The sequence below is a fragment of the Empidonax traillii genome, unplaced genomic scaffold, assembly GCF_003031625.1.
Source record: "Empidonax traillii isolate 1590-97213 ecotype Southwest subspecies unplaced genomic scaffold, ASM303162v1 scaffold1595:size160270, whole genome shotgun sequence".
NCBI lineage: Eukaryota > Metazoa > Chordata > Aves > Passeriformes > Tyrannidae > Empidonax > Empidonax traillii.
In genome coordinates this window covers 54,625-67,314 of record NW_020956788.1, presented here as the reverse complement: position 1 = coordinate 67,314, position 12,690 = coordinate 54,625, and the positions used below count along the sequence as shown (strand labels likewise).

Here is a 12,690-nt window from a genome sequence, read left to right as displayed (position 1 = left end):
TAATGTCCAATTATAAAGGAATTTGTAATGGATGTTTTCAGCTGGATGGTAGCCGGTGTCCAATTGTATGCTTCTTGTCACGGGACCTTGAGTAGAGATGTTATAAAAACCCTGGACCATCGCAATAAAGCGGACATATTTGTGATCTTATAGATCGTGTGTGTATGTTCCGGTGCCTCTCCGCCAAAATCTTAGGAAAGACAGTTTGGATTAGTCCTGCCTCAAGCAAAGGCAAACACATACAAGGGATTGTTTTTGCTCAAGGACCTGGGTGCACTTGCTGGGAAATGCAGAGGGAAAAAATATGTACCTCAAGGGCATTTGATTTTGGGTGAGAACTGTGTGTAATGTTTTATTGCATATATAATACTGGTTATTGAATGACACTGCCACTGTATACCGATAATACCACTGACAATGAGTATGGACTGCTCCAGTTACACCAGTCATGGACTAAATGAACTCAACAAACATCTTGGGCAAGGTCAGTGACTACTGAAATAATATCTGTGCTTGTGTATAGTTATATGTATATATGTATATATGTATATATGTATATATGTATATATGTATATAGTTACAAAAATATTAATCTGAGCATGACATAGATGGTATAGAATAAGAGGTGAATAATGTAATGGTTATAGAGAAAAAGGGGTGAAGTTTTTTAGCACTGTTTATTCCACACCACCCATGTCACTGTGGGAGGGGAGGTTTTGTTCTGCAAGGAACTCAGAGTTGCCAGAAATGGAATCTTTTTCTTCTTGCCTGGGTTGTGGAAGGGAGTGGACTGACCCCTTTAAAAGCCATGAGTGGAAGCAGAAGGGTAGCCATTCTCTTCCTTGGCTCTGGAAAGAGGTAACCACCACCTTGAACTGCAGTGCTGCCACCGCCAGTCCCTTTACCCATTACTTTTTGAGTCACAGCAGAAGAGATAGCTCCAGTGCAGGAGGTTGCTGTGCGGGAACAGAGAAGTGGGGATAACTCTCAGCCCAGGCCAACTGAACCTAGCAAAGGAAAAAAAAAAGAGTGAAGTGGGAACCTGCCTACCACTGCCAGGAGAGACCCTCTGCTGGCAACACCACCACTTCTGCTGTTACTGCTACTGCCACTAGTTTCTGCAGCAGGGAGAGAGAGAGACTGCCAGAACAGAGGAAAGTTCTGCTTATCAAACCTGATTTCCTTTTATGACAAGGTAACCCACCTAGTTGATCAAGGAAAGACAGTTGATGTAATCTTTTTGGATTTCAGTAAAGCTTTCCATACTGTCTCTCACAGTATCCTTCTGGACAAAATGTCTAGCATATAGCTGAATAACCTTGTTATGCAATGGCTGAGCAACTGGTTCATGGGTAGGGCACAAAGGGTAATAGTGAATGGGGTAATATCAGACTGGTGTCTGGTAACTAGTTGGGTTCCACAGGGCTTCATCTTAGGTCCAGTGCTCTTCAACATCTTCATAAATGACTTGGACACAGGACTCAAAGGAATACTAAGTAAATTTGCCGACAACACTAAATTGGGAGGAGCTGTCGACTCCCTCAAAGGCAGAGAGGCCCTGCAGAGAGACCTTGACAAATTAGACAGATGGGCAAGCACCAATTGTATGAAGCTTAACAAGGGTAAGCTTCTGGGACAGGGCAACCCTGGTTGTGTGTATAGACTAGGGAACCAGAGGCTGGAGAGCAGTACTGTGGAAAAGGACCTGGGGGTCTTGGTTGATGGCAAGTTGAATATGGGATGTCTCCTTATAGGTAGAACTATTAATCCTCCAGTATCATCCTGACCCCAGCTCCATTACTTTTCCCAATATACTTCAGCTCCATGTATAACCAGTGACTAGGTTTAAATCTCTTTTACTGGAATGTATCCCCATACTTCCAGTATATTTAACAAGGGCTTGAGAACATGGCCGTTCTGAATTTTTTTGGGCTGTAAGCTAAGAGAAATAGCATCATTAAGGGTAAGAGTGACAACATAAATCTAAACTTCTAGTTTGTCATTTTGAAATTGAATTCCCAGATTATCATATACAACCATTTCCCAATATCAAGATAGTTACAAAATTGTATGCAACCTGGAGCTATACTCTCACAATCCTTTCAACCTATTTTGTTATTCCTGAAAAAAACCAGCACTTCTATACAGTAAAAGAACAAAATTATCCTCAGATGGATAATCTCTGATATTAATACTAAAAATTTTCAAGGGACATTCAAGTGCCCCATATGCAATTGCCTGATTCTAAGAAATTCTTATCTTAAGGTGTCCTCTTTTTTGACACGTCCACTGTTCATGGTGTAGTGAATCCAAGAATCTGTGTCTTCTACTTTTAAAGTTGTATATGTAGTCAACATAAATGTATATGGTCCTTTCCACTTATCCTCTAGTGGCTCATCCAGACCTAAACAGCGTCTCTTGGGTGAAGTTGTGAATACATGCATCCAAAGGAAGGGAGGGGGCCGGTGTCCACTGGTTAAGATACCTATACAGCAAGGACAAAACCCACGAGAGAGATAACATAATTTTTCAACAGATCACTACCTTTCACATGTGTTTGGTCACCTTTCATCACCACAGTGTTAATTGGATATGATCTACCATTCAGAATTTCAAAGGGGCTTACATCTACCATTTCATATGGATCTCTTGACACAATTTGTCCTTGTGATAGTCTGATTCATTCTTTCTACTCTTCCACTAGATTGTGGTCTCTAAGGGGTGTGGAAATACCATTTAAACTGAAAGAGTTTAGATACTCCCTGAACCAGCTCTGTTTCTAGCACAATTTTTACCAACCTCCCTGACTCGACTGGTGTGGCAAGGGAAAGCCTCTGACCATTTTGAAAAAGTCTCAACTAGAACAAGTAGATATTTATAATATACACATTTAGGTAGAGATATATGCTTAGGAAGACTTTTCTGCCTAAAAGGAAAATTTTTCTCAAAGTTAGTTTCAATTCTTTCTTCCCCTACATTCCAGAGAGGTTCTCAGTCTTTCTCTCTCTGATATGTGAGGAGAGAGATAATGCTCACAGACATGCTACAGGGCCTTCGCATCCAGAAGGGAAGTTGGGGTGGGAGGGTGGGGAAGTGATGATAAAGGCTGAGAATAAATAGGTAGCTTGGTTCTTTTTCCCAGGCTGTGCCTTTTTGCAGTCTAGTGCAGTTTCCTTTGTAAGATTTTAGCATTCACACCTTCAAAATAAATTTTTCTTGGATTCTTTCCACTGCCTTGGCATTTTTGGTGGTACCTGCATGTATCTTATTTTACATATATCCACGTGGAACTGCATCTTTGGTCCTATAGCATGTCTTTTGATACTACTTATCATAACATCTGCTCCCATGTCAGTTTCTTCTTCCATCATTTTAGTAGTTCTGAGAACTTGTTGTTTCACAGTGTGTAAGGTGGCACAGGCAGGCAGTTACGACAGCCACAAACTCACATTTAAAACACAGAGTGAATTTATTTCTGTTACATTGCTTAACTGGGGATCCCTGAAACAACACCAAGGCAGAGGTACACAAGCAGAGACGCAGGCACCATTATACTCAGTCTATGCTAGAGGATCACTGGCTGCTCTTCATACTGGGTTATCAAAGATTATTCTCAGCTGCGAGGTCACTTGAGGTATTTACAATCCTCCTCACCAGTCTTCCACTTTTAACCCATTCCTCCCAACACAAAGTTATCCACCATGCTTCTGAAAAAATTTTTTTTAACATGTCAGTATTTCTGCCAATCGATCTTCTTTCATCCACATATTGCCACGGAGTTACATTGTTATTGTTACCTCTCTATTGTTCCAATTCTTTGCAAATACATTGCCAGAGTAGAGCTGGTTTTATTTAATTGTTGTGGAAGTACCATCCAGCATAACTGCACTTTCCTTCCCGTTTTCCCATTTGAACATAGACAGTCTGGCTCTGCTTATCCTCAAGTCAGGTACAAACAGCTGTTAAGAATCATTTAGCAACTCAGGACATGGACTTTTGATGCAGCATTCATGAACAATAAAACTTCTTCTTTAAAAAAAAAAGGGGGAAGAGGAGAAAAAAGCAGGGAAAAATGCCAGAAACATTTCTCACAATATCTAAAACATTGTTCTTCTTATACAGCACACTCCAGATCAAGGATTTTCTAGTTCTTTCAAAACCAATAGATTTGCCAAAGGCTGTTTTCAATCTATTCACACCCTCCAGAACACATTGCCTTACCACTGCCCCCTTTCACTTCAACCTCTCATTTTATAAAATGCTTTTAAATACAAACCAGTCAAATAAATATTTGGTTTATTGCTCTTAAATCCTGTACCAGCATATACTCCTGAGAATAAGGCTTTGTTTAATAGTATCTAATTCAGATTGACACTCTCTAAGCAGTATTCAATACTGCATCCAGGATATTAAGTTCCTCTGAGGTCTAGTTCATTACTAAACAGATTTGAGTCTTTCATGCTCTTTCTTGTGTGCATGTGTAACTGTACAAAGTTTCCCAAAAAAAGTTATTTGAGCACTTAACTTGTATAATAAATCTCAACCTAAAAATGGAAAGGGACATTCTGGCATATAGAAAATTGCGAGTCAGTTTAATATCTCAAATTGCATACTCCATGAGTTGTAAGAATGACTGCAAAGCTCTTTTTCCCATTGCTCCAACAATCAGTATTGTAACTTTACTTAGTGAGCCCTTGCAGCTAGTTATTACTGAATGTGTGGCTCTGCTATCAATCAAAAAGCTTTTGTTTCATTCCCTGGTTTTACTGGAACTGGGGGATGTGCTGGGGATGCCTTGATATTTTCCCCTGTTTCCCTTCACTCATTGTAAAAAATCTTTCAGCACCATAACATTTACATCTTCAAAATTTCCCTTCCTGCCTACAAACAGCACATTGAGCCAGGCTAAATGGAGGGGAGGGGGGGCGGGTGTTCAGACCCCCAAACACCTGACCATTCCCCTTCTTCACCTTCTTTAATACCACCCTCTTTCCTTCCACAGTACAAAGGTATTCAATGTAACCTGCATATCTTCCCCAGTTAGGGTTATGAGTCAGCACAATAGTTTCCAAAAGCTGATACATTCCTTCAAAATTCTCTCAGTACAAACCAACAGATCATTTCCAATTCAACAAATCTGAAATAGAAAAAAGAACATGTACAAAAACTGGCAGACTCATTGCTTGTCTTAAAGGTACCTATGTCACTAGCTGAATATGTCTCAGAGTCCAGTCCGCAACAGGACTTAAATCCTCACATCCCATATACTCTATTTTGATTCATATCCTCTTTATCCATTCCTATCCCAATGTTATATGGGGTAGAAAGGTGGGAATTAACATTCATGCATCTTCTGACTCATCCCCTCCACAATATACAATCCCTTGCGCATTTTTTTTCCCCTCCTTTTCCTCAATATGTGGCATCAGCATATCTTCTCCCAATTTTCACATTTTCTGAATACTTGGATCTCTATCATCATCATGGTTAGGTTTCAAGAACGAAGATTTGAGAAGGGCTCTACCCACATTACTGCAAGTGTGCTGATGGCTAAAACAACCAATGTGAGACAGACAAGTCCAGTTGCAAAAGGCACAGTCTCCTTAGGCAGTATCAGCAAGACACGGTTCTTTCTGTGTTTTTTCTCCACAAGAATGATTCTACATGTGTTCTCAAAAGAAGCAACAGCATTATAAATAGCGTGTCTCCAGACCTCCAACTGGAGGCCAGAGTAGACCAATGGTGATGATCATTGTGGCCAAGGCTGAGAGATTGTTTCAGGGAGTCCTTGTATCTCCTCTTCAGGGCTTCTCTCCTGTGGCATCTAGTGGCAAGTTCACCATAGAGCACAATCTTAGGGAGATAGTAGTCCTCCACCCTGGAGCTGTGCCCTGCCTAAAGCAGTTGTGTTCTCAGCAACATGGCCTCAATACTCGTAACCACTGCCTGTTCAAGAACAGATGCATTAGCCACATAGTCCAGTGGATGTTTAGGATTGTAAGGAGGCAGTGGTGATGGAAGCATTCTAAGAGACACAAGTGGTGGCGGTAAATGACCCATGATTCAGACCCATATAAAAGAGTAGACAAAACAATGGTTCTGTAAACACTAATCTTTATACTTTTCTTCAGGTGTTTATTACACTAAACTCTTTTTTGGAGTTTTCCGAAAGCTCTATATGCCTTTACTAACCTGTTGTCTATCTCCTTGTCAATTTTACCATCCGAGGAGACTTGGATCTCTATACAGTGTCATAAAAGCATCAACATCCCATTTGCCAAGTCATCAGCAAAACAACATCAACTGTAAGATAATATTAAACTGCAACAACACATTTTCCCTATTCTGCTATTGTCTCATTGCCTGTGGTACTTGTAAAACAACAATTGCCTGAGAGAAGTCCTTCCTCTGCCCTCTCTCAAAGAATCACAGAATTACAGAATGGGTCAGGTTGGAAGCAACCACAGTGGGTCATCTGGTCCAACCTCCCTGCTCAAGCAGGGTCATCCTAGAGCACATTGCACAGGGTTGCATCCATATGGTTCTTGAATATCTCCAGTGAGGGAGACTCTACAACATCTCCAGGCAATCTGTTCCAGTACACAGTCACTTGCACAGTATCACAGAATCACAGAACACCAGAATATTCTGAGTTGGAAGGGACCCACAAGGTTCATCAAGTCCAACTCCTGGCCCTACACAGCACCATTCCCAAGAGTCACACCATGTGACCAAGAGTATTGTCCAAACACTTCTTGAACTCTGTCAGGCTCGGTGCTGTGAACACTTCTCTAGGGAGTCTGTTTCAGTGCCCAACCACCCAGAGAAAGGTATTCGATACCTGAGGGAATTAGCCATGCAAGAAATTATTTATTATAACCTGAACAATTTGCAATTACCCACAGATCCAGACAAAGTCCTATGCCTATGGCACATGTGGAGGAAATTTGTACAGAGAGCACCAATGGCACATTCCAACCCATTGGCAACACTAATTTTGGAAAGATGATGTGCCACCAACAGTGAATGAAGTGGTTTGTCAACTCCAGGAGTATGAAGACTATTTCTTCCTCCCCCAGGAGTTCCAGTAATTCAGAGATGATATGTCCTATTCCCCACCTGTAGGGACCCATATCTCAGCAATTGACAGCAGGCATCCTTTTGCTGAAAAGAGAAGATATAGAAGGTACGCACCATGATGTACCCTGTGGTTTTACCTGTGGGACCATGAAGAGGACACGAGGAAGTGGGATGGAAAACCTACCTCGACCCTAGATGCACAGATGTGGGAATTGCATGGAAAAACAACCACAAATGTTTTATTTTCAGGAAAGCTACTGCTTCAGGAAGGGTTGATTGTACTGTTGAATCTATGGAAAGACGTTCTAGTCCATTTCTAAAAGAAGTAAGTGGGGAATCTTGTGATCAGCATTAGAGGGGCCCTGCCTCCAGCCAGGTGGAGGAGAGGGACAAGTGCGTTCACTGGACTGTGTGGATTCAATGGCCTGGTACATCAGATCCATAAGAGCATAAAACTCTAGTAGATACTGGTGCACAGTGTACCCTAATAACATCAAGCTATGTAGGGGAAGAATCCATTTGTATTTCTGGAGTGAGAGGGGTATCTCAACAGCTGTATTGGAGGCTGAAATCAGCTTGACTGGGAATGAGTGGCAAAAGCCCCCATTGTGACTGACCCAGAGGCTGTCTGCATCCTTGGCATAGACTATCTCAGGAGAGGGTACTTCAAGGATACAAAAGGGTATCAGTGGGCTTTTGGTATAGCATACCTGGAGATGGAGGAAATAAGGTAGCTGTCTACCTTACACAGTCTCTCTTCTGTTGTGGGGTTGCTGAAGGTTGAAGAACAGCAGGTGATGATTGCTACCACAATGGTGCACTGAAGGCATGTCTCAGTTTAAATGAGACACAAGTGTTTTGCTGAGGATGAGTTATGAGGAAGACCCAAACTCCTCCCTCTAAGCAATTGTAAATCCGGAATTAAGAGGCTCCAATTGAAAAAAAATGTGGAAAAATGTGGGTGGGGGAAGGGAAAAATTCCAGCTTAGTTTCCCAGAACAAACAAAACCATGACATATCCACACCTAATTTTTCCTTTCCCATGCCACCATACTCTATCAAATTAAACTTTTTGAACTCCAAAAATACATGTATTATTCTAAATGATTTACACATTCACAAATATGTAGGTACAAATACAGATACAGAGTTATGGCCTGTTCACCTGAAGATAATATCCCCTTGAGGTATGCACTGGGTTTCTCCATCTTCCTGCATCACTCACCATGTGCAACCGGGTCCTTGGGCAAAAAAAATCCCACGAATGGATTAGCCTTTGCTCAAGGCAGGGTTAACCCAAACTTTTTACCTCATACCCCTCATGTGAATCACTGGGACCTTGTCTCCATCTACAGTGTGAACAGACTCTGATTGGGCAGGGCCAGCTAGATTGACAGAGCCTCTAGTGTTGACTAACCATGTAGCCTTTGCTAGGTACTGATCCCACTGTTTGAAAGTCCCTCCACCTAATGCTTTCAGGGTAGTCTTCAACAGTCCATTACAGCATTCAACCTTCCCTGCAGCTGCTGCATGGTATGGGATGTGATAGACCCACTCAGTGCCATGCTCTTTCACCCAGGTGGTAACTAAACTGTTCTTGAAGTGGGTGCCATTATCTGACTCAATCCACTCTGGGATGCTGTGCCGCCACAGGACTTACTTTTCAAGGCCCAGGATGGTATTTCTGGCAGTGATGTGGGGCACCGACCATCCAGTGGTGGCTTCCACCATGGTGAGCACATAGCGCTTACCTTGACGGGTCTGTGGCAGTGTGATATAATCAACCTGCCAAACCTCCCCATACCTGTATTTATTCCACCGTCCACCATACCACAGGGGTTTCAGTCTCTTAGCCTGTTTAATGGCAGCACATGTCTCACAGTCATGGATAACCTGAGAGATAGTATCCATGGTTAGATCCACCCCTCGGTCTCGTGTCCATCTGTAGGTGGCATCTCTGCCCTGATGGCCAGCGGCATCATGGACCCATCGTGCTAAGAACAATTCGCCTTTGTGCTGCCAGTCTAGGTCCACCTGTGACATCTCAACTTGTGCAGCTCGGTCTGCTCTTCATTGGCTTGATTTTTGGGCACATGGGCGTCTCCGTGGTGGACCCTCACAATCAGTTTCTCTACCTGGGTAGCAACGTCTTGCCATATATTGGCGGCCCAGATGGGTTTCCCCCTACCATTCCAATTGGTCTTCTTCCATCTGTTGATGCCCAAAAAAGCAGATAAAAAACTGTTTAGACAGGGTTTTATGTCTAAAGCAGCAAGGTATTTATTTATTGACGGCCGGGCAGCCTACCAGCTAGTGCTGGGAAAACAGGCTCCAAGTTGGTTAGGTTAGAATGAGTATTTTATACAGGTTTGGTAATGATCACATACATATTCATATTATTGCATCATTAGATTACAATATTCATAACAGGTGGAGTTAGGGGCAGAGATTGAGGCGTGGTTTCTATTTTGAGGAATATTATGGTGGTAGATCCTGCCTTACTTCCTCATGGGGTCTCAAATTCTCTCCTCTTCATCGGGTGACCTTCGTGACCTTTCGTTCTTTCCATTGTTCTGTGTTCTGATCACTGAGGCTTCAAGAAAGCCTTGGCTCTGGGCCTATATTACCTATTGAGATGTCACTTTGGCTCCTTTGGCTAAGATTTATTACCTCTGGGCTCTTTGTACAATGTATCTGTGGCTTATGTCTACAGAATTTGTACAGAACAAAATCTCCTTAGAGCAAGGTAGAGAAAGTGGGGAGGGAGAACAGTGGGCCCCTGCAGCAAAATGCTTCAATTAACCCTTCTTCCTTCACTGTGCAACCACCCGCACAAGGCATTGGTTACCATCCATTCATGAATTTGTGTTGAGGTAAAGTTTTGGCCACTTCTCTCGTTCAGCAATGTCCAATGCCAACTGGACAGCTTTCAACTCTGCGAATTGGCTTGATTCACCCTCTCCTTCCATAGCTTCTGCAACTTGTCCTGTGGGACTCCATACAACTGCTTTCCATTTATGTTTCATCCCTACCATGTGGCAGGAACCATCAGTAAAGAGTGCATAGCGTATTTCTTATTCTGATAGTTGGTTGTATGCTGGGGCTTCCTCCGCCCGTATCACCTGCTCCCCTTCTTCTTCCTTGGCTAGACTAAAGTTCTCACCTTCTGGACAGTTCGTGATGATTTCTAGGATCCCAGGGAGATTTGGGTTTCCAATGCGGGCGTGCTGCGTGATCAGAGCGATCCATTTACTCCATGTAGCGTCAGTGGCATGATGAGTAGAGGGCGTTTTCCCCTTGAACATCCAACTCAATACCTGTAGCCGAGGTGCCAGGAGGAGCTGTTCTTCTGTGCCAATCACCTCTGAGGCAGCTTGTACTGCTCCATAAGCTGCTAGGATCGCCTTTTCTGTGGGAGTGTAATTGGTTTCCCATCCTCTGTAGTTTCAGCTCCAGAATCCAAGTGGGTGGCCTCGGGTCTCACCAGGCACCTTCTGCCAGAGTCTCCAGGAGAGGTCCTTATTCCCAGATGCAGAGTAGAGCACATTCTTCACATCTGGTCCTTTCCTGACTGGTCCAAGGGCTACAGCATGGGCAATCTCCTGTTTAATCTGTTCAAATGCTTGCTGTTGTTCAGGACCCCACTGGAAATCATTCTTCTTGCAGGTTACCAGATAGACAGGGTTTACGATCTAACTGTACTCTGGGATGTGCGTCCTCCAAAAACCTATTGCACCAAGAAAAGCTTGTGTTTCCTTCTTACTATTTGGTGGGGTCATTGTTGTGATTTTATCAATTACTTCAGTCGGGATCTGGCGACGTCCATCTTGCCACTTTACTCCCAGGAACTGGATCTCTCAGGCAGGTCCCTTGACTTTACTCTTTTTGATGGCAAACCCAGCTCCCAGGAGAATCTGTATGATCTTCTTTCCTTTCTCGGAAACCTCTTCTGCTGTGTCCCCCCATATGATGATGTCATCAATGTACTACAGGTGTTCTGGGGCTTCCCCTTTCTCTAGCGTAGCATGGACCAATCCGTGGCTGATGGTGGGATTGTGTTTCCACCTCTGGGGCAGTCAGTTCCAGATGTACTGCACTCCCCTCCACTTGAATGCAAACTGTGGTCTGCACTCTGCTGCCAAGGGAATGGAGAAGAACGCATTTGGGTTGGCAGTAGTGGCATACCACTTCACTGCCTTGGACTCCAGCTCGTACTGGAGCTCCAACATGTCTGGAACAGTGGCATTTAGTGGTGGGGTGGCTTCATTCAGGCCATGATAGTCCACAGTCAATCTCCATTCTCTGTCAGACTTATGCACAGGCCAGATGGCACTGTTGAAGGGGGAGTGGATCTTGTTGATCACTCCTTGGCCCTTCAGCTCATGGATCATCTTATGGATGGGGGTCACAGAGTCTCGATTCTTTCAGTACTGCCGACGATGCACTATTGTAGTGGCAATTGGCACTCGCTTTTCCTCAACCTTCAACAGTCCCACAGTAGAAGAGTTCTCTGAGAGGTCAGGGAGTGAATTCAACTGCTTAACTGCCTCTGTCTCCACAGCAACTATTCCGAAAACCCATCTATGTCCCTTGGGGTCTTTGAAATACCAATTCCCAAGGTAGTCAATGCCCAGGATATATGGGGCATCTGGACCAGTCACAATGGGGTGTTTCTGCCACTCCTTCCTGGTCAAACTCACTTCAGCTTCCAAGGCGGTCAACTCTCGAGATCCTCCTTTCACCCCAGAAATGGAAATAGTCTCTTGTCCCACATGTCCTGAGGGCATTAACGTGCATTGAGCACCAGTGTCATCCAAAGCCTTGTATTCTTGTGGGTCTGATGTGCCAGACCATTGGGTCCAAACATTCCAATAGGCACAGTTTTCCGTGCCTCTACCTGGTTAGAGGCAGGGCCCCTCTAACAGTGGTCTTTGTCCTGCTGGTCACAGTTTTTCTCCTGTGAATACTGATGGGAGGTACCTTCTAGCCAGTCAGATCCCTGCCCACGGGAAACTGGCAATGCACTCACTTTCACGGACTTTGCTTTTTTCCTCTCTTTCAACTCTTGTACTTGGGCTACCAAGACATGGGTAGGTTTGCTGTCCCATTGTCTCATGTTTTCTCCATGGTCAGATAGGAAATACCACAACTCAGTTCATGAGGTCTGTCCACTCTCTCTAGCTGGAGGGCGCCTGGTTCTCACTGACGCCACATGGGAACTGTTTCTCTCAATCCTCTCTTTTAATTTCCCCTGTTGATCTTTCATCTCTCTAGTTAGGGTCTTGAGGTCATTAATCAATGTCTCTACAGTGGAAATGCGGACCTGTAGTGGTCCTTTGATCATACTGTCATACAACCGAAGTTTATTTATTATAGACATAACTGCTTCTCGCTTCTCCCCAGCCTCCAATGATGTCAGGTAACTGGCGTGTGCGGACGACCCCATTCGTGTGAAGCTCCACCACATCTGTGGTGTACATTTAACCCTGTCAGGATCATTGGTGGGTTGCCCATCCCTTCCAAAAAGTACCTCCAACAGTGTCATTTCCCTCAGGCTTAGGATCCCCTCCTCCATGGTTTTCCAGTTCTTTGCATAATGGTCTATCTGCA

At 43.7% G+C, this 12,690-nt stretch overlaps 1 long non-coding RNA gene across 1 annotated transcript in view; it reads left to right on the top strand.

The window, feature by feature from the left end:
- Positions 1-1,428: 1,428 nt before the first annotated feature.
- LOC114070536 overlaps positions 1,429-12,690 on the top strand; it is a 16,155-nt gene continuing 4,893 nt past the window's right edge. Inside the window, exons 1-2 of the long non-coding RNA XR_003573936.1 lie at positions 1,429-1,728; positions 7,244-7,246. This is a non-coding gene — a long non-coding RNA (uncharacterized LOC114070536). The remainder of the gene's footprint in view (positions 1,729-7,243; positions 7,247-12,690) is intronic.